This window comes from Adiantum capillus-veneris, chromosome 29 (genome assembly GCF_014529385.1).
Source record: "Adiantum capillus-veneris isolate H3 chromosome 29, ASM1452938v2, whole genome shotgun sequence".
Taxonomy (NCBI): Eukaryota; Viridiplantae; Streptophyta; class Polypodiopsida; order Polypodiales; family Pteridaceae; genus Adiantum; species Adiantum capillus-veneris.
In genome coordinates this window covers 107,802,602-107,826,127 of record NC_140959.1, presented here as the reverse complement: position 1 = coordinate 107,826,127, position 23,526 = coordinate 107,802,602, and positions in this window count along the sequence as shown.

Sequence of the window (23,526 nt, the reverse complement as noted above, 5' to 3'; positions counted from 1 at the left end):
ATACAAAGAGGCCTGTAATTTGTGAAGACGGACAACCTGACGATGCCTATGTGCGTCATTTTTATTGGAAATGGCGGATTGACTTTTTCCAGAACAAAGGAACAGATTTTTTTTGTAAAACAAAAGCTTCATAAAGTCTGTGAAGTGGGAGACTTTTGTCGATGTATTTTTTTGTCGATGGATGTAAATGGAGAATTACTCAGTCTTTTTGTCAATCAATGTAACAGAATTCATGTATAATACATTTACAAGCAAGTTTCACGGAAATACGTTGTATTCTATATTTGAAGTATCTTGCAAATAAAAGGAGAGAGGGAGAGGGACAAAGAGAGAGAGAGAGAGAGAGAGAGAGAGAGAGAGAGAGAGAGAGAGAGAGAGAGAGAGAGAGAGAGAGAGAGAGAGAGAGAGAGAGAGAGAGGCTGATTAGGGTATTCCAGAGAGTGCATCTTCTGGCTAAGGAGGAGGAGAAGCAGGAAGCAGGAGGGTTGGCAAGCAAGTTGTCAATGCTGCATCTTTCCTGGTTAGAGTGGAATCACATAAGCACATTGATTTTTCTCTGTCCAGTCCTTTTGGTGGTGGACGACTTGGTTGTGTGAAAAAATGAGAAGAGTCAAATAGGGACTTGTATGATACCGGCATGATACTGAGAAGTGACTAGTTTCAAACACAGTTCAGTTTACATTTAAAGGCAGCGTCAGAGAAAGGGATTCTGCCATCATGTTTGTACTATTATTGTACTTATACTGTAATCTCCAATTTGTATGATACCAGTACAAAACCATTAAATTTCCACCTTTATAGAACCAGTTTATTTAAAATGTAAGGACATGTAGTGATTCAAAGGGATAAACAAAGACATTTTTTTATTTTAAAAAGAAAGTTTGGACAAAAAATTTAAACAGACTGATTGCTATAGCTCAAAAGGCATACTATTGTAGATAGACTCACTGACATCAAGTGATATTGTATATAGTTTTGAGTTGTTGGGATGGGGTATCATGGGGATTTTGATTGCCCGAACAAGATGTGAATATATGAACACCTCTGGCTTTTTGTCCAAAAGCTCGTAGGTCTTCTCATTTATCATATAATAGTAAAACCCTTTGATAACATAGGAACCTCGCCCAATGATATTGCCCCAGTCATCTTCAGCGTCTGAATGAAACTCCTCAATAGTTGTAGTGCATTTCACAATATAGAAATCCACTTTTTCTTCATTGTCATTTGGTGCGAGAATAGCAAAATTATCACCAACAATAAGAGCTTGACTGAGGGTGTCATAGTGTCCTTCATACTCTGCATCCTCATTTATTTCGTTGTCATCGTCTTCCCCTTCTTCTGTAGGCTCCAAAATAAGGTATGTCTAGAAAGGAACGTGTGACTTGCTCACACATCTCCTCCACTTTTCATGTTTACATGCACTACAGAAACAAGACAGTGAACGTGTTCTCAAAGCAGTTGAATCAAGCTCTGAATATGCAGAAACAGAGTGCATTGAGCGGGTATTTTTTACAGCCTTCGCATCCCAATTTTTTCCCTTTTCGACATCCCCCAATTCAATCACCCAAAAAATCCTGCTTACATAACGGGCGTGGGATGTATAGGTGGCTGTAGCACCATCTGACAAGGTCCGTCTCAATAATTCCACAGCACAGTCTATCTTTGGGCAGTTTGGCTGCAATTGGTATTGAGTTAAAGACCTTTTTATCACTACTCCCGCACCGTCGTGTTCTCCCTTACCATGGCCGGATCCAAAAAAGTTCCAAGACATTTTCCATCCCGTAAAAACACTGTATCTGCATTTTATTCAATGGATAGAAGAAGATTAATATACTCTTGGCACAATAAAATTACCAAAGAAAACACCTATTATAATATTATTGATGTTAGACAAGCATTTTATTACAACTTCAATGCCAATATTATAGGTCTCTATATTAAAACCACCTTCAAATAATGTTTGTTAAAACGTGGTATACCTGGCAAGGAAATAGAATGGTCTTCTTGCTTTGAATTGTGAAGCTGCTCCATCAGACCAAACCCAATGACACCTTATGTTTAGACCAAATTGCTTTAGCCATTCTGCATGTTTCAGAAAACAGTGTTGAACAAAATGTGTGTCATGTTGCTTGTCATCTGAAATGAAGAAGTGAATTGTCTTGTGGATGTCACCTGCATAATATAAAAATCATAAATGTTGAAGGCTTAATACAAAAGAAATAATATTGATCTAGGGTGATGTCGTTACTTGCAATTCGAAAATATGTTATGTGCACAAAAATAGTTACTTGACTTGAATACCAGTGCATGGACTGAATCTCATTTTGTTCTTTGACACTATAATTTTCAGCAAAGTCAACAACTAACACAACAGCATCTTCTGAAAAGCTTTGTATACATCTCGTATATTGTTCTGCTTGCCATCTATACACAAAATTATGCATTATGCATTTCTTAAGATGGTCTTTGAACATGACTGAGAGATCCTGGCATGATATTTCCTTATGCGACAAGACTTTCCTTTTCTTCTTCTTACTGTCACGCTCAATTCCTACTTCTAGGTCCTCAAAAATCTTCACCACAATCTTTTTAGCAATAAATGCAACCTCTGCAGCACAAAAATATAACTTAGCCGGGCCACACCTTTTACATTGACCAGTCAAGCAGGCAAGGGCATGGAAGGTGGACGTATCTGATTTTGGCCATAGTATAGAGTCCAATAAGGCTGTTACACTCTTGATAGGGTTTTTTGGTGCCTTGCATCCACCATTGTCTTTGCATATGTTGCATTGACATTGGCAAGCTTTTCCATGCAAACCGAATACAGAACTTCGCATGTGATTTATGGCATCCTTTATATAGGAAGGACATTTGAACATGTGAAATGCAGTAGCAAGTATATCGGTCTCTCAATTTCCGCACAAAATATGGCTTCATATACTCAAACACACGTTGCCTTATTACAATTTCAGGGTATTGTTCTTTGAAGTTGAGAAGAGCTCCACCTACAATGAAAAACATATATGGTTAAAGAACATTGAAGAAAACTGCAGGTTTTTATTATCTTTGAAGAAAATTGTTACATTACTATAAACTAGTATTTTTAGTTCAAACCAGATTGTTTTTTCACTTAATTGGTTAGGAAAGCCAGTACATGTGAACACATGTCCTTGGTACGTACCAGTGGTATATAAGTGTCAACCAGTTCAAATGTTCTTACTGTTGATGTAAACTAGTTTTTTCATTTAAAACCGGTATGTTATTTACCTAACCAGTACGTGTGAGCACTTAACCACGATGTATACCAGTGAGAAATAAGTGTTAAAAAAATTTTACTGGATATGTAAACCAGTATTTTCCTTTCAAACCGATATGTTTTTGACCTATCTGACATGACAAACAGTACATGTGAACACTCGACCAGTACATGTGAACACTTAACCACGATGTATACCAGTGAGAAATAAGTGTTAAAAGTTTTTCACTGGTTATGTAAACCAGTTTTTTACCTAACTGGTATGACAAACAGTACATGCTCTATTAGTTTTTATATAACTGGTTATGTTAAGTAGTATGTCTACTACATACCACGTATACACTTGACCGAGCTGTAAACTACTGTGAAAATGTGTTAACCAGTTGAAATTAATTTACTCGTTATATAACCGGTCTTTTCATTTCAAACCGGTATTAGTAAGTGCATAATTGGTCGGGTTAACTAGTACATCTTTCACATACCACATATATACACTTGACCAAGTTCTATACTAGTGGGGAAAAAGTGTTAACCAGCTCAAATTAATCTACTGGCTATGTAAACCAGTTTTTTCATTTAAAATCGGTATTAGTTATTACATAATTGGTTAGGTTAACCAGTACATCTTTCACATACCATATCAAGAGTTGTTTAAGATGCTTATACTGGTCATGGAAACCCATATCCGATATTTATCTTCTTTTAACTAGGACCAAATACATATTCAATATTTCCATTCATAGTTTTTTCATGCGGCAACCATACTGCATACGCATACGAGTATGAAAGTATGGTGCAAGTATGGTAAAACTTCAACCATACTTTCATACTTGACCTCAGCCACTTGTGTATTAGTAAATGCAAACTGCATTCGCTCAGCCCTTCCAATCTCTTGCATCGATTTCCACACTGCAGATGTTCATGACCCATTGCATACAGAGAACCTAGTGCAAACCTGCAAACTGTATTCGTTCAGCCAGTTGCGTACAGAGAACCTAGCACAAACCTGCAAACTGAATTCGCTACTAGTGCTGACTCGGAGCTGTCAATATTGGGGAGCAACTACCATGTGGAAGAGATGAGGCAAGGCTGCGAAGCAAGGAAGGGCATACTATGAATGCTATGCAGGCAAGAGCAGACTCGCAGAGTACAATCGCTAGGAAATTTGGGGTTTTTAATTTTAGTCCCATTTGTTTATGCATATCATACGCGTGTGAAAGTATGCGTCTGCAAACGTATGTTTCAGCAAACATACGCGTATGATAAAAACTATGTTTCCATTTATATTCTCCTTCACATCCAATATTTATCTACTCTTAATCTAGGACCAAATACAGATTCCCCTTATTTCCATTTATAGCTTCCTTCATATCCGATTTCATATCTACTCTTATCAACCCAATTATAGTGAATATAGGTCATGTATGCAAATATTAGAAAACAAAAATGGATATAGTGAAGCAAGTTATTACCTGAGATTGTTCAAGAAGATGCACAGGATGTTTGACATATGAATTTCTTCCAATACACTTTCTGCACACATCCTTCTTATTGGGTGAAACACGAGTGGACATCCAAAAAGAGAAGATCAACTCTTTCTCAACAGGTGTTATGAAACCACGATCCATGGGTTGTCGAGCAGACAAAGAGATTGGAAAATTGCCATCACCTGCTGCCCTCAACCGATTCTTTGCATCTATGAAGTTCCTCTTGTGCATATTTAGCAATTTAGATGCAGCTAAAACATTCACTTTTGAGGTAGATGTACACTCAACATTCATAAGCATTGTGGTGATGAACCTTTTCATGTCTGCTCTTGGGTAATTTGATTGCATCTATTGTGTTGCGTATGGCTTCAACGAAGGTTGTTTGTGCCCTGGGCATTTCTAGGTCTCCAAGAGAAGGATGATTGACAAACTTGCACAAAATATATGAGCGTGATGCAACATCGAGGGTCTTTGTACGCCGATTGAAGAGCATAACAAGGTCATTGCAAAGTCTTTGACGCTTTTCATCATGAGCACCATTTTGATCATTATCTTCCTCACGTGCTACCTGCTCAAGCTTGTTCTTAGCACGCTGCTCCCTCTTTCTCCTAGCATGATATTCCTTGACCGCATTAACAACTTACCTAGTACACAGTTCACAGTGAGGCTGAGAGCAGTCACATACAGTGTGAGATTCTTGCTCCATGCTAGAGAGGGAGAGATTGATCGAGGTTATAGGCCTACAGAGAGCAAGAGCAGTATATGACAGCAATAGATGTGTGATAGGCCTACAAAGTAAAACAGCAATCTGTGCTCCTACACAAAGAGTTAGAGAGAGATAGTAGAACGAGAGAGCCGGAAGACAAAGAGCTGGCTGACGTGCATAGTTAAGAGCTACAGAGCCATCTTCTATATTTGAAAGAGGGTGTGGAAATAGTAATGGTGTAAAGAGCTAGCTGACATGCATAGTTAAGAGGTACAGATCCGTCTTCTATATTTAACAAAAAGCTGTGAAAATTCTATATTTAATGAAAAATCTGTTCAAAAGAATATATCGAATTGAACTAATATAAATGGTTTTATGTACCGGTTATAAAACCTCTATCCGGGACAAGGTTTTTGGTCCACCTATTCATACATCCACCCTTGTAATAAATCTTGAGAAGCCAACACAGGCGATGCACATCACTTTCTTGGTATGCGTATCAAGAGAGATCGCAAATGTGGTATACTTGAACTTTCACAGGAAGAGTATGTTCACAAAATCTTGCAACATTTTAGTATGCAAGCGGGGAAAGCATTGAGTACCCCAATGGTAGCATACAAAAAACTTAGTAAGCATGAGTGTCCCAAATCCGATGTTGAAAAGGCAGAGATGGCAAAGGTGTCGTATTCTTTGGAAGTTGCCAATCTCATGTTTTCCATGGTTAGCACACGGCCAGACATTGCATATGCAGTGGGAGTGGTCAGTAGGTTTATGGCGAATCCAGGCAGAAATCATTGGGAAGCAGTGAAGCTTATCTTGAGATATGTCAAGGGCAAAGCTGGCAAGTGCTTACGCAAGAGTGATGCATCCATAGTTGGATACACTGATTCGGATTATGCGGGTGTTGTGTGGACATTAGGCAATCCACATCTGGCTACGTTTTCTTGTTCGTTGGAGCGGCAGTTTCTTGGAAGTCATGTATCCAGAATTGCACTTTGTCTTCCACCATTGAGGCACAGTATGTTGCAGTTTCTAGTTCCAGTAAGGAAGTTGTGTGGTTACCTCGTCTAGTGGGAGATTTTGGTAAACACCAGATTCTCGTTCTACATTGCGATAGTCAGGGTGCGATTACATTAGCAAAGAACCCTATGTTTCACTCCAAGTTGAAACACATAGAAGTCGGGTATCATGTGGTGCGGGATATTTTGGCTAGCAAACGCATTGAGTTAGTCAAAGTTCACACGGATGAAAACCCAACGGATGCTCTAACAAAGAGCCTAGCCTCAGAGGGGTTCACACATTGCATAGAGATGATGGGTGTAGGAGTCATGCTTCACGGTTTTGTACATTTGTACATAGTAGCCCGTACATTCTTTTTCCACTTGGGTCACACTGGCCTTCATGTGGGAGATTATTGGGTTTTAGGCCAAGTGGCCGGTGGCCATGGCGGGGCACCCATTAGTCTATTCTTTTAATCGTAAAGGAAATAAGGAGGAAGAGAGCTTTTGGTCTCTCATGCTCCACCAAAAGACTGTGTAGTGTTTTTCCCTTCCCCCTTTTCCTTCCCTCTTTCTTGCACACCCCATCCACGCCCATCGTTATACATACATTATATTATCAATTATACATGCATCATATAGCCGCTATACATACATAATCACGAATGGTTTATGTATTAAGAAATGGCTCTCACTTAAATAATAAGTTAAAAGGTGCACATTGAACATTATCATTTAAAAACAAAATAGAATAAAAGACAAATTAAAAAATTAAAACAAAAATATATTATAATATTTTCATAAAAATGATAGATTTAATAAACATAAAAAATAATAAGGTATATTAATGTAATAAATTTTTGTGAAGTCCTTAAAACTTTCGTAAATTAAAATATTAAAAAAACATTATTGAATCAATAATTCACATCATTGGATCACAGTCTTGTGAATACAAGCCTTTTTCAACATACCAAGAAAATGAATATAACTTTGGGAAACATCATTTGAAAGGGACAAGATTTGTTTCTCTTGAAGACTTTTAAGGTCACTAGAGGACACATGTCTCACAAATAGAATTGAATGACTTTAGCTCATATATAGTAAGGTATTTAGCAAGCCAAAAAAACAAAAAGACATCGGTAAGCTTCCACATGTCTTCACTTTTGCAACACCTTCACTTGTGAAAATATATGAGCCTTATCTTTCTCCTGCTATGTGGAATTTCTTTCAACAACCCCTTGTTACCATATACATGTGGTAGTGATGTGTGTTAGTGATGTGTGTGAACACACTAGGACCGCCGGGTCATTTTTTCCCTCTTTAAGAGGTTTTTTCCCCCGAGCATTGTATATACGCCCATCACTCTAGGACTATCTATCTTTCCATAGCACACTAAGTTATACACTCTCTATTGTGGGCCTTGAGCTTCCTTCGTCTTCTCCAAGCTGTGCGTGTTTCTCTGCAGCCCTAATTCCAACAATTGGTATCAGAGCAGGATGCGTCCTTCCGGACTTAGTTGCCAGCTGCTCCAATACACGCCTGCTCACTTTCTCCTATTTTAGTGAGCTTTGGCGAGCGTTCGCAGTACAGGCAGTACTGCACAGGCTATTTCGTCATTTTGTGCAAAATTTATGTCACTGTCATTTTCTACATAACAGGTGCCTTATAGTCTTCTACGGTTTGTGCTATATAGCACGTGTTGTTCCCGCTCCGTTTCTCCTATTTTCCGGCAGTTTTCACATCAGGTGCAGCATTTACCATGGCTGACAACAACAACACAGATGTGTTCAAGATGTTTGCTGCTAAGGATAGGTTGGATGGGGACAACTACCCTATGTGGGCTTATATGATGCAACATGTTCTTGTGTCAAAAGGCGTCTGGAATATTGTCCAGGGCATTGATGTACGTCCTGGTTCTGAGGATGTAGGCGATGTTAAGGATGTTGCAGGTCTTGCTACAAGGATTGCTGCTATTAGAGTTGTTTTGCCTACGGCAGAACAAGCTCGTTGGGATGTTAAGGATGCACAGGCTCATGCATTGATTGCGTTGTTTGTGAAGCGCACCATTGTTCCTCACATCTGTTCAGCAAAATCTGCAAAACAGGCTTGGGATATTCTAGCAGGTCTTTATGCAATCCGCAATGAGGCTAAAATTGCTTTGCTGCGTAAAGAGCTGGAGTCGAACATTATGCATCAGGAAGATGATATGGACACTTTCCTTGCTAGTGTCAAGGATATCAATGAGCAACTTATTTCTACAGGTGAAGTCATTTCAGACAGTTCCCTTGTGCAGACTGTTCTTGATGCCTTACCAGATTCCTACCAGACTTTTGCTAGTACTTGGAGACTGATGACCCAAGGAAATCTTGAAGTTGTCAAATTTGATGCATTATGCACATTGCTGTTGCAAAGGCAGCGTGCAGTTGAACATGCTTTTATTGCTTCTCAAAGAAAGGGTGGTAACAATAATGCAACCACTTCTTATGGTTCTGCTGCGAGTGGCAAAAATTCTGTTCCTAATGCTTCTGCTGGCAGCAATTCGTCTGGAAATTCTGGTGATAAGGGCAAAAAGAAGATACGTTGCCATTATTGTAAAGCTAATGATCACTTGATCAAGTCGTGTCCTAAGTTGAAGGCAAAAGAGGCTAAGAAGAAAGAGGGTGGTTCCACTGCAAATGCTGCTTCCACTACAAATGCAGCCATTGTTCAGTCTTCTGTAAAAGGAGACTGTAATGCTGATGTTGATGCAGAATGGGCTTTTAGTGTAGAGTGCACGTACAATCCTGTTGTCCATGATGCATGCTTGTCAGTTGCTGCAGATTCACATGTGTGGTATTTCGATAGTGGTGCTACAAAGCACATTACCTCACATCGTGAATTGTTTGCCTCTCTCGAGTCTGTCCCTCATGGGAATCAATCACTTGTGCCAACAATGCCTCTTATCGAGTTCAGGGAGTTGGAAAGATTGTGCTTACTGCTGCTAATGGCAGTTCTTTCACACTTGTTGATGCACTTTATGTACCTAGGATCAAGAAGAATCTCTTGTCTGTATCTGCACTTGCTAGACTTGGACTTGTAGTCAAATTTGTGGATGACAGATGTACAGTTCATGATCTCAGTTTTGGTAATGAAATTGTTGTATCTGGACTTTTGTGTCGTGGGCTGTATAAGCTCACTTTGTATGACAAGTGTGGACAAAATTTTGCAAATGCTGTTGCAGATTCAAGGGCTATTTCAGATGCAAAACTTTGGCATGCACGTTTTGGTCATCTAAATTTTGCCAGTTTGTTGCGTTTGCAGAAATCTGATATGGTTGCTTCTTTGCCACCTCTTGAAGCACCTGTCAAACATGTTTGTGAAGGTTGTATACTGGGTAAGATGCAGCGTTCTAAGTTTCCAAAGGATGGTTCAGTTCGAGCCACATGCAGGTTGCACCTTGTGCATAGTGATGTTTGTGGGCCCATGCAAACTCCCTCCTTGGGCAATTACCTGTACTTCGTGACTTTCATAGATGATTACTCCAGGCATGCATGGGTATTTCCGCTCTCCAGGGGTTCACTATGTGTAAACCTACCATATCACGTGCGTTCAAGACATGTTTGTAAAACCCCTTATCTGTGAATTTTGTTAAGAATATAATGTACCCTTTTCTTTTAAAATCTGTAAGTTTCTTTCCATATGAAGCATGCCATGATAGAAAGCCTTCTATTGAGCACATGCGTGTTTTTGGCTGTTTGGCATATGCTTTGGTGCCACAAGTGCAGCGCAAAAAATTGGATCATAAGGTTGTCAAATGCATTTTTGTTGGTTATAGTGCTGAAAGCAAAGGTTAAAGGTTGTATCATCCGCAAACAAAGCGTATTTTGGTTTCACGGGATGTAGTGTTTGTGGAAGATTCTGTTCAGCCCTTGCTGTCATGTACTAGAGACAGTAATGTCAGCTCACAGGACATTTATGACACTTTGTTGCCTCTTTTCGGTGGTGGTAATACGAATGTAAGTTTCAATGAGGCAAATGTACAGCCTATGGGGGTTTCTGAAAATGTTTTAGATCAGCCTATTACTGATGCAGATGTACATGATGTACTTGATGAGGAAAGGGCTAAAAATGAGCAGGCTAGGGGTATGCCAAAATGGCTAGTACACACTTTGCGTGACAATAAATTGGATGCACCTTTGTCTAGTCATACTCCTTCAGGCTCTCACCATGCATCTTATGCATCAGATTGTTATGCTTTGGTTGTGACTAGCTTACATGATGTTGAGGACCCTCTGTCTTTTGATGAAGCACAGAATCCAAAAAATTGGATGGCTGCCATGCATTCAGAATATGATGCACTTATAGAAAATGACACATGCACTTTATGTGATTTGCCTCCTGGCAAAAAGGCCATTCGTACGAAGTGGGTTTACAAGGTGAAACGCAAGCCGGATGGTGAGATCGATCTCCATAAGGCTTGACTTGTTGCAAAAGGTTATGCACAGCAAAAGGCATATATTATGAAGAGAATTTTGCTCCCACTTGTCGTATGACTACCGTGCGCTTTCTATGTGCATTGGCAGCTCATTTTGGTTGGGATTTACATCAATCAGACATTGTTACTGCTTTCTTGAATGGTGACATATTTGAGGAAGTTTATGTAACGCAGCCTCGCGGTTTTGTCATAAAAGGACAAGAGGACAAAGTGTGCAAATGTAACAAGGCTTTGTATGGGTTGAAGCAATCTCCTCTACTTGGTATGAGAAAGCTGACACTCATTTGGTCAAACAAGGCTTTCGCAACAGTCCAATAGAAAGCACATTGTATGTAAAGCGTGAGGGTGATGTACTTCTCATTGTGGTTCTTTATGTTGATGATTTGCTGATCATTGGACCAAATGAGAGACATATTGCTGAATTTAAGGCTGATTTGAATGCTACTTTCAAGATGAAAGATTTGGGGATGTTGCATCATTACTTGGGTATACAGTTTAAGTAGTGTGATGGTGGTATTGCCTTGTGTCAGAAAAGTTACATAGAGACATTGCTATGTAAGTTTGGACTTGAGGATTGCAAACCTATTGCCATTCCCATGGAAACAGGTTTGAAGTTGAGTCTACACGATGCTGGCGATCCTGTTGATGTCACTCTTTACCAAACTGCTGTTGGCTACCTCATTTATGTATGCAACACGAGGCCTAAAATTCAGTTTGCAGTCTCACAGTTCAACAGATTTATGCATAGCCCAGGGTCTAAGCATTGGCAGGCTGTCAAGAGGTTTTTCCGCTACCTTAGTGGCACTTTACATCTTGACTTGTTTTATCCCAAGGGGGGATCATTGCCACCAGACTTACACGCTTCTTCGGACTCAGATTGGGCTGGTTGTTTTGACACGCAAGTGTCCACAAGTGGTTTTTGTTTCATGCTTAGCAGTTCATGTATATCATGTTTGAGCAAGAAGCAACCTACTGTGGCCACTTTGAGTTGTGAGGCTGAGTACAGGGCACTCTTCACAGCTACGGTTGAGTGTGTATGGCTCAGACACCTTATGGCTGATTTGGGTGTTGGACAGGACACTGCCAACACTATCTACACTGACAGTCAGAGCGCATTGGCAGTTGCGAGGAACCTAGTTTTTCATGCTCGCACAAAGCACATTGAGGTGCATTACCACTATGTCAGGGAGAGGCTCTCAGCAGGAGAGATCAGCTTGGCTTATGTGCCAACACAGGAAAACCTTGCATATCTTTTCACAAAGGCATTGTCTCGTGAGAATCTTGAAGCTTTCCGCAAAGCTTTGGGCTTACTCCCCTTTGTGGATTGATCATGTCCTTAGGGCATGGCACTTCCCTTTACTCATGTGCCAGCTCTCATTCACCGCATCACTCCAGGGGGGGATTGTTACCATATACATGTGGTAGTGATGTGTGTGAACACACTAGGACCGCCGGGGCATTTTTTCCCTCTTTAGGAGGTTATTTCCCCCGAGCATTGTATATACGCCCATCACTCTAGGGCTATCTATCTTTCCATAGCACGCTAAGTTATACACTCTCTATTGTGTGCCTTGAGCTTCCTTCGTCTTCTCCAAGTTGTGTGTGTTTCTCTACAACCCTAATTCCAACACCCCTAACTGACACTACCATCGTGAATTATTTTGCCTGATTCCACATGCCTCAAGGTGCAAGTGTATGTGATTGCATTTAGAGAATGTCCTCTCTACATCTACTAAAAATAGCCTAGATCTTCCTGGCCATTGCCTTCAAGATGCAAGCATATGTGTTTGTATTTGGAGAGACACCCTTGCTTCACATTTGAAAAAAATAGCCTAGATCTTCTTGGCCCTGTCCAAGTTGGGCATATACTCACAATCACTGCATTCCAAAGCTCCTCAAGCACTTTTTGTGCTTTATGAAGTGCACCACATTTGGCATACACGTCAACCAAGGTAGTGCCAAGCATGACATTCTCTTTCAACAACCTCTTGACTCACACAATCATCTGCCACAAATCGTCGGGCACTCCTTAAAAGGTGAGAAAGGTCTTCACTAGCCGACCTGCATTGTGGACATCTGTTTGGGCCAATTCCCATAACGGACACCTTCACCCCAGTTGGTATGGCTCCCCATAGAACCTTCCACACAAATACCTTCATCTTATGTGGCCATGGTGGACTCCAAATAATCGTCATAACTATCTCCCACCATGACTCTGGCCAATGAACACCCCATTGCTATTAAGCAAAGAGAACCATATCTTCAAATATATTAGTGTCAAGTACACATCCTTGGTTCGGGGTTTAAAGAAGTGTCTGTTCTGAGGCCATTGCTAAGCTTTCCACTGGAATTCAGATTCATAGTTCGATAAACAAACCTCCTTTACCTGCTCTAGACCTTTGCTGATCAGCACCCTTTCTATCCATTCATGTTAAATTGGAGAGCCAACTGGTCCGTTCCTTTCCAACTAGTTAAACCATAAGTGGTAGCATTGCACATACAGTCTTACTTAATACTTCAAAACTACATTGTTGAAAACATAAGATCATCATGAGAATGTAGCTTTAAAAGATATTCCTAATGGCTTTTTAAAAAAAAAGGTATTCCTAATTCAAAGATTCCTCATCAACAACAAAAATGATGCGCTATCTATATCACATAGCAACAAGCAATGATGAAGCACACAGATTTGCAATAGTATCAGCTGGACATGAAAACGACAAATACAACACTTTGTGAGAGAGAGAGAGAGAGAGAGAGAGAGAGAGAGAGAGAGAGAGAGAGAGAGAGAGAGAGAACACTTTAAAGTGAAGAAAATGATAAAGAAAAAATAAAGGAGAAGGAGAAACAAAAATATACAATTGTGAAGTTGACCACCTCTTTATATGGACACAAAAGGTCTTTTGACTTTCCACCTTCATAGGGTAGAGGGGCCAGTAGTGAGACGCGGTCCAACAAAAAACTAATCAACCCCCAACAATGGCACATGGGCACTTGGGTTATTGGCTTACATGAGCTGATGTGGGATCTCCCTATTCGTGGGTTACATGGTTCGAACCTAGACTCCGCATGTCTCAATTTTGGCGTGACTCTGTCTCAAATGTCTTGGCAACCCCCTTTTGCATCGAAGATCGTGTCAGTTTGTTGCAGATGTTGTGTGCAACACTAACCCCACAGCCACCTATATCATCTTTTTTTTTTTTGCAAAACTCACAATTGTGAGTGAATTATATTGAGCAGCCCAAAAAAATAACAAAGTCATGCTCTTGTTGAGCCATGACATCATCCAGAGACTATAATTACATCAAGGCAGCCACCCCCACCAACCCACCATCTCTTCCTCGATACACATGGTCCAAAAAATTATCCTTTTGAGATCTTTACGCCGTCCTAGGCATTCCATCTGTTGACAACAATGTAACCACCTATATCATCTTAAAGGCCTACTCGTTGAGCATTGTTTAATCCCCTTGTTGCTCAAAATCATCCATGGATGTTAAAGAGTCATTCTGCTCAAGTTAAACGTACCTTCATTGGCCTTTCACCCTATGTCTTTTGACTTTCCACCTTCATGAGTGATTTCATTTCCTAAACTCACCCTTTACTTACTTAAGCAATTAATATGTTTTGAAAAAAAAGAAGTTGAAGCTATCTAAAATTCCATCTCTCCCTTTCTAAAGTTTAATATTTAGAATAGGAAATATGTATTTTGCCAATTTAGTATGTGCAGTATGATTTTGAAACATTTGTTTTGATCGAATCAAGCAAGATGCTTGTGGGAATGAAAAGAGAAAAGGAGTGGGTTTTTGTTTTTTGGGGTTTTGGGGGGGGGGGGGGGGGGGGGGATCAGCGGTCCAAGTAGCAAGGGAGAGGAAATGCGAGTTGGGCAGCAAAATGGCAACCAAGTGGCAATCACAAGAGGGAAATATGAGTAGCCCGTAGCCAGATGGTAGCTTAGAGAGGCAAAGATAAAATCGACCTTTTTTTTAATTGTGAGGGGTCGCATGGACAACATGCAATAGCTCTCAATGGAGTGGTCAACGTGCAGAGCTGTGTCTAAAGAATCAGGTTGCGACATCGATTTCGACATGATGAGCGTTATGAAAAGCGTGCAGCCAAGTTAAGAATTGGTGGAATTTGAAAAGATTCCACCCAATCACATGAAAAAGAGCCAAAATCATTTAATGATATCATTTGTGCCCGATTTTGACACCATTTGTATTAGGGAAAATCTAGGTAGATTCCTTGAAGCATGGGAAAAGGAAAGCAAAGGGACAGATTTGACTTTGTATCCAAATGGCTAATTCGCTTTTGAGACTGTATTAATTTACTAATTTAAAGGAGAGAGAATGTTTTATAAATGCAGATGTAGCATGAGACCAATTGAGAGAGAGAGAGAGAGAGAAATTGATTTTTCAGCGACAGATGACGCTGAAGGAGCTTAGGGCGCCTTGGAGTGCGCAAAGAGGGGAGAAACACAAGTTGACTCATGACGGGCGGTTGGCAGGGGAGGCAGTGGGAACGTTGCAACTATCCTTGGCGGCAACTGCAGGCACCAAGGGACGTCGGAGAGCAGGCGGTGCACGAGCGCAAGCGCAGCACAGTCTCTCTCTCTCTCTCTCTCTCTCTCTCTCTCACACATGCACACCCACTGCATGAGACTCCGAAGAAGCGACGATGGCGAGGGGCGCTTTGCAGAACTGCTAATAGCGACAGCTCCAAGGCGTTTTTGCTTTCAAATTTGTAGATTCCCTTGGAATCAAGGGCAAATAATAATTTTTGCAGGATTGATAAGACTATCAATGACCACTTTATTTCTCAACCAATAGTAAAAGTTGGACTATAAAGAGACTTTAGAGTTTTTAGTTGAGCCTAAAAGACTAAGCACTAGGTGGTACGATCTTTTTTTATATTTTATTAGTGAGAATCAACGAAGATCCGCATTGAGAAAGCGAACGGTTGCAGAGCCAAAAGGTGCCGCAGTGCAATGATAGCTTGCAAGCAGGTGGCGACCCATGATGGGGGAGGTGAGGCCATGAGATCGAAGGGACAGCAGAAGTTTATTGTAAGAATATAAAGTGAAACTGTGACAGCAACTTCATGTGCCAGCGCTACTAGTTACGAGATTGTTCGCAGAGCCCTCAAACAGACGAGTTGAGTTCGATGCCTATCTTTGTTTTTGGAAGATGGGAGATGAAACTTTCCCATGTTTCAAAGGTAGGCGATGATGAGTGGGAGGAATCTTGAACGAAATGGAATAAAATTGAAGAGGAGCCCGTAGGAGAGTAGGAGAGTAGTACTATGCATGTGCCCTTTAGGTAACTCCGAAAAGAATTTAGGGAAAATTATCAAAATACCCCTCTAAATTATGGAAATTCCCAAAATACCCTTCTATCTATTTTAGTTCGATTGTTCAAGATTTTTTAATCTTTAGTTCTTTTTGACAATTGAGATCCGTTTTTGAGTGCTTAGCATGTGATTTGTCACAAATTACCTCGAAAAAAAGGTAATTATATTTAAAAATAGTGAAGCAATTCATCTCTGAACCCTACATAGCCAGCTCAAGTTCTAAGGTTTAGCATCTTTTATTGATACAAATTACTTTGGGAGATTCTCTCCCAGATCCTCTCTACCCACGTGTCACCTCGAAACTCTCTTGTCCTGCAGCTCTGATGCCCTCCCTTACCGTTCCTTTGCGTCCCTCTACTTCTGCCTCAGCCTCTGCTCCTCTCGCCTCTGCGTGCCTGAAGCTTGAGAGAGACCCAACTCCTCCCTCGCTACCATTTTTTTCTTGTTTGCCCTACCCTTCCCTAACCAGCTTGTCTGCAAAGCCCCCCCCCCCCCCCCCCCCCCCCCCCCCAAACACCAAACCCACCTCGCACTACTTGCTGCACCATGTTGCTTGCCATTCCCAGCAGCTCGCTACTTCCTTGCACTCTCTCCTAGCTTGCCTTCTATCGCCTGCTAAGACATTCTCAACCTTCTCACACCCAGCCGCAGAACCAGAGAGGCGCAAGCATGTTGGGATGGCGAGCCTGCTAGAGCTGAGCTATCGGAAGAAGCACAACAACAAAGCTGCGCAAGCTGAGGCTCTCTTCCTGAGAGAGAGAGAGAGAGAGAGAGAGAGAGAGAGAGAGAGAGAGAGAGAGAGAGAGAGAGAAATAGTTCTCCCTGGACACAAACCCAAGACTCAAGAGGTGCAAGGGCCTTCTCAGTAGGCACTCTGTGCAAAAGAAAGAGAGAGAGAGAGAGAGAGAGAGAGAGAAAGAGAGAGGTCTCTCTTAGTTCTCGCTTTGTTGCACGCTCAGGAAGTCGAGTGCATGTGCAAAGAGAGGCAGAAGTAAGCCACCCACCGCCCTGCGAGAAGTCGGCAGAGACAGTTCGAGAGAGAGATATGGACAGAGACAACCTACGCCGCCTTGCACCCGGCCGAATCCCTTGAGGCACGTGGCTCCTCTCACTTGTTGCCACCTCTTTCAACTGTCAAGCATCATTGGCAGATTCACGACTTTTGTAGAATCGTCCAGACATACACAATCAATCTTGTTATAAAAAGCTAGAATTTTTTTATATCTTTGAGTATTTTTGGAATTTTGACAATTTTGAAGGGCGTTTTGGAAGTTCATGACAAAATATATTGGGGATATTTTGGGAATTTCCACAACTAGAGGAGTATTTTGGTAATTTTCCCAAGAATTTATCATTATTTTCTTGCCATGTGGCAAGAATCAACGAGCTTTATCCAACAGTTTACAATTGCCCCAAAAAAAAGGGGGGGGGGGGGGGGGGGGGGGGGGTGTGGGGGATAAAAGAGGAAGCATGTGTAAACTTGTATTTAAACCATAACGTGGATTCAATCACTTCTTTTGTATTGAAACAAACCATACAATCATGATTCATGAGCTTTATCTCACATCATAAGCTTTATCTAACATAAGAAACGTGTCTAACCAAAATCTATGTCTATGCTAAGTGGAGAAAAAAAAGTGATAAATCACGTGGCCTTCTACCAAGAAGACGAGACTATAGTAAAACTTGGGAAAATTTATCAAAATATCCCTCTAGTATGTCGGTACGATCTTGCAAGCAGGACAAATTATAGGGTATCTCAAAATTTCAAACGTTCCCAAAATATCCTTGTATCTATTTCGGTTGGATTGTTCACGATTTCGAATCTTTGTTCCTTTTTTGACAATTGAGATCCATTTATGAGCGTTTGGCATGCATGTTGTCACAAATTACATCACAAAAAAAAACGATTATGTCTAAAAATAATGAAGCAATTCATCTCCAAAACCTACATCACCAACCCAGATTCTAGCTTTTGCATCTTGTATGATAGACAATGAGTCTGCTTATGAAAACCTGCAAAAAAATTCTTTTTTGGAGAAACTCACAACCATTGGCATGTTGGAAAATTTGAAGGGAGTTTCAAGGTTTATGAAAAAATACTAGGAGTAGTTTGGGAATTTTTGAAATTTGAGGGGTATTTTGAAAATTTCCACAAATTAGAGGGGTATTTTGGTTATTTTCCCTAAAATTTAAGTTTGAAACTCTCTCTCTCTCTCTCTCTCTCTCTCTCTCTCTCTCTAGCGCACACACACACAGAGAGAGAGAGAGAGAGAGAGAGAGAGAGAGAGAGAGAGAGAGAAATATAGACGTCCATAGCATTCTGTTTAGCTTTGAGAGGAGGGAGACGCCTGGGCAAAGAGTGCACGAGAATGCACAGATTCTGAGGTGTCTTTTGTAAATTGACACATGTTCTTGTGAGAGAGACAGAGAGCATGGTGGAGAGAGAGAGAGAGAGAGAGAGAGAGAGAGATCTTATTGCCGCTGCCCCCTACAAGAAGCAACCGCAAAAGAGAGATTAAGGGGGAGAGGGGACTTTTAAGCAGGGAAAAGAAAGGAAATAATCCCAAAGGTGTCGCAGGCCCATTACCTCCCTAATGTAATTGTACCTCAAGGAAATCATCCCCAAGGTGTCGCAGGCCCATTACCTCCCTAATTATGCAATATAATGATGAATTGTACCTTCTTGTAGAGCCTCCGCCTATCGGTTCCTGTCCCTCTCCTCCACCGCGAGCACGTCCAGTGTAGGCTTTGCATCCATGTCAAGTTTGTTGAGATCCTCCAGCAAGCGCATAAGCAGGTCGATCACCTTGGTAGCATGATCAACGTAGCGTTTCACCTCTCAAGCCACCACTACAATTATGCAAAACACAAAATTAAGATGCTCATGGTCATCGCGATTTACACCAGAACTAATGAGATTACCAACGATATGGTCGCACAAGATGACGACATCCATAGAGTCATACATGGTCATAAGGTTGGAGATGATGTTGACAAGCTGAGGAAAGAGCGGAAGGTGAAGGTCGCAGTATAGAACATTAGGGCCAAAAACGACTCAAAAAGGGCCATGTAAGGAATTGGTTAAATTACTAATTAGCAGAGCCGTTTGTGGTCAAAACGGCTCCAAATTTGTCTGTTTTGGTAATTTAAAGCATATCTACGCAATCTAAAGCGTATCTAGGTACATATCTCTAAATATTCAAAAAGATATCGTTTTCTTCACATTCCTTTGTGGCTCACCTCGAAATTTGTTTTCATTTACTTCACTTGGCGGCAAATAGTTGTTTCCACTTTTGAATCTCTCTTTTTTCTCTCACCTTTCGCGAGCTTTATCTCTTCTTCTCTGATGCACCTTGTTCTACTGCTACGTTATTTCCATTATACTTTCTGCTCCTTCATTACTTACAATGACTAATACATCTTCTATTAGTGATAACCGCAAGTTTCACTTGAACAGTAAGCTAAGCCAGGAATATGCTACTACGTGGAGTGTCTATCAAAGACCAGTTATAACTGCAAATGAAGCACAACAACTTTGCAACGAGGGAAAGAAACACATTGATATATGGACAGATGGGGGCTTGTATCCACCGGATCCTAGCACTGGAAGGTATCCATCTTTTCACACACCTCATGATTTGATGAGATTTGTTGGTGATGGGGTTGATGGCTTACTAGGATATAGTTCTAGGTTATCTCATTTACACATTACATTCAATATCTCAAAACTGTTTTGTCTTCAAGTACAACAAGAATTTTAGAACCTGAAAACCAAATAGCATCTCTAAAACAAGAAAATCACTAGCTTCGGACTTTAAAAGAAACTCCAATAGGATTAAGAGCACGAGTAAAATGAATGAGAGATGTAGTAAACTTAATAGAAGGTTCTGGACAAAGAAAAAAAAGATTAAAGATTACTAGAGAACATGTGACTAGTCTTTTAGGATTTGATATGTCCAATGTTCAAGAAAGGGTGAGATTTTTGAATGGGGTAATGAACAAAAGTGATATTCTTAAACTTTTGAAACTTTCTGAAAATCAAACTCAAAAGAAATTGGTATTTCAAAGTTTACTGAAAGATACGGGCTTACTGGTCCAACCTTCTCAAATGCAAGAAGTTTGTGACACAGTGGGGGTGAGTAGAAGGGGTTACATGGCCATCTCTAAAACTTGGTTTCGGGTTTTAAAGTATTACAAGATTAAAGCTTTTGGGTTGCTTAGGCCTCACAATGTTGGGAAAGTTAGGACTCTATTAAACGAAGAAATACCCGAACATTTTGGAGAGTACTATCATATAGAAAGAACGATGCCATATGAAAAAGCAGGAAAAAAAAATCTTCTTTTGAGTATAATATTTTTAATAACATTTGGATGAGTATAAAAAATGTTCAATTTGCTATGGTGAGATACTATAATATGAAAGAAGTAGATTGTGAAGGAAAACTTATATTTGTTCTGAAATTGGATGAAGCTCAAATTCAAAAATGTCAAAAAATGGAAAGAGTATCCATATCCCTTATGAATAGAGCATTGGACTATAGCCAGGGTAAGCTTGATTCCCCATACCACAAAACTAAATCAGAAATGGAGCTTTGGTGGATCGGAGCAGCTCAAATACCAGTAGAAAATCACGATACATTGAAATGGTTGTTTTTGCAAACCGATATCCCTTTTCTTATATAGGACCAAAATGCAGGTGAAAAACTCTGTGTAGATGGCATGGGTGACTTTTTTGTAGAATAGCACTTGAGTGCCGACCTAAAAGCATTAAAGTGCGTGTTTGGTGTATGTGGAGGTGCCAATACCAAGTATCATGTCTATATTACATGGCAAGCACTGGAACAAAAGGATGGCTTGCAGAACACGAGGTTGGAAAAGCACCATCGAGGAATAGTGTTAACGTCATCGACTACCCATCGTCTTCTATGATTTGGGATCCAATTCTAACAATAGATTTAAAAAATATACATATATGCACAATGCATGCAGAGATTAGAATCTTGGATAAATTGCTTCAACTCCATCTTGACTATGCATATTCTATTAAGCCAACTAAACTTGCAGACAAGTGCATAGAAAAATGCGAGGCTTTGCTCTCTCAAATGGGTTTTCATGTGGTCAAGTGCATCTAAAAAAATATCCCACTCTTTCAAAAGGAACCGGTGATGTTTTGCAAGATGTTTCAATGGGTGGAGCAAAAGCCAGAAGATTTTTGAGTACCATGACAACAAACAAGTTGATGCTATGTGGAATTGCTGGAAGGATCTTTGTGTTATAACAACCAATGTCAAAAGTAGACCAGATGTAGCCAACAAACGCATGGAAGTGTGGAAGAAGCTCAACAATTTTTTGAAAGTTTTGAGACAACAAGTTAGCTCTTCTACTTATGCAGATGACTTTAAAAAGACAATAAAGCTTTTAATAACTGCTATTACAGATGCTTGGGGAGCAAAAGACATCACATATTACTTGATGAGTATTCAATTACTTTCTAAAGTCTGGATAGTATTTTACTTTGCATCCTACTTTTTTTTTATTTTTAGCATATTTTGTACCTGCATGGACCATATTTTGCAAAACAAGGACCCCTTGCAACATGGAATACTCAAGGAATGGAAAAATCTCACTATCAAGCGAGGACTTCTTTTTTCAAATGTACGAGAAAGGGAGGGGGACAAAGAAGGAGCAATGCACTAAAGGAATTATTCAATTGGTTCTATAGGAGGCAATTACAACGGATGAGATCAAACAACCATGCTGCTCAACCACAAATGGAGATTAATGCTTCACTTTGAAACTTTGTACTAAATCTTTCTAAAAAGATCCAAATTCAAAAAAGATATTTTGGTGCAAAAAATTATCAATTTTTTATTTATTTTATATATCTAGCCATGTCACCCCTATATCTCAACAACTTTCTTCTTTTATAGCTCCCAAGAAGGTTGACATTTCACTACAAGAGGTTATGTGCTCTTGTGACGCTCTTAGCGACGGAAATACACTGGGTTTTTATAACCCCCGGCGTCGCTATAAGCGTCGCTAAAAGCGTCGCTACGAGAGCGTCGCTATATGCGTCGCTATAGACGTCGCTATATGCGTCGCTATAGACGTCGCTATATAGCGACGCTTATAGCGACGCCTATAGCGACGCAGATAGCGACGCTCTCACAGAAGAGTATAGCGACGCATATAGCGACGCTACAGAGCCATAAATAGCGACGCTTATAGCGACGCCTGAGAGAATATTTTTTTGGTGGGAGGGCATTGAATGCCCTGCCACCCATCAACCATATTGTACTTGATTCACTTTTAAAAAAAAGTGCAAAGGTAAATAATAGACCCAAAATAGTCACCCACAAGACGCATTGTTTGCAAAATTGACAATTGTACACATCATAGACAAACTGAATTGATTGGCAAATGTAATAATGACAATTGTACAACATCATAGACATAAAGAATTGATTGGCAAAAGGAATTGCGGTGACAAATGTAATAATATACATGGTTCAAAAAGACGTATAAAATCCGTCTCATGATACATAAGCTATGAGAAACCCTAAACTAATGCTATTTAGCTACGGCTAAACTGACGTCGTCTAATCAGACGTCTCATCGCGTCCAAGCGGCGTATCTGTCGGATTCTGCAAAAAAAGACAATAAGACAGTTTTCAGTAAGTATAAACATATAACGACATTTATAAAACAATACAAAAAATAAAAAAGAGTAAACCCTAATACTAACCATGCCGCTGCGAGAACTGAGAATGTCCATCAGGGCGTTTAAGCCCTTCCTGCCTGCGTACTCGCGCTCGTACGGTGTGGGATCACGTCCTGTCATCGACCACTGTCAAAACATACAAAGATTTCATTATGTTAGAACTAAAAAACTCATAAACCCTAAACTATCGAACATGCATAAAGAGCAATGTGAAAAGACTTACAAAATCGGCTTCAAATGATGCCCATCCACCGCTCCCCAAGTGGTGCGAGCTCCCTGCCTCTACTCGCGCTCTGGCTGCATCCTTTTGTTGCTTCCACTTGTCGGGATTCTCGCGCGCTGCTTTCTTCGCATTCTTCCAATCTTCTTTGGCCAGCCAATCTGGCCTATTCCACCCATTCTTGATTGCTTTTTGCACTTCGGAACGCTTGTGTTTGCAGTATTCGCGCATTCGAATCTTCATCAGGTCTTCATTGAAGCGCTGATCCCGTGTTGGAACGGGAAACTCATCATGAAGTATGCTGATGACTCT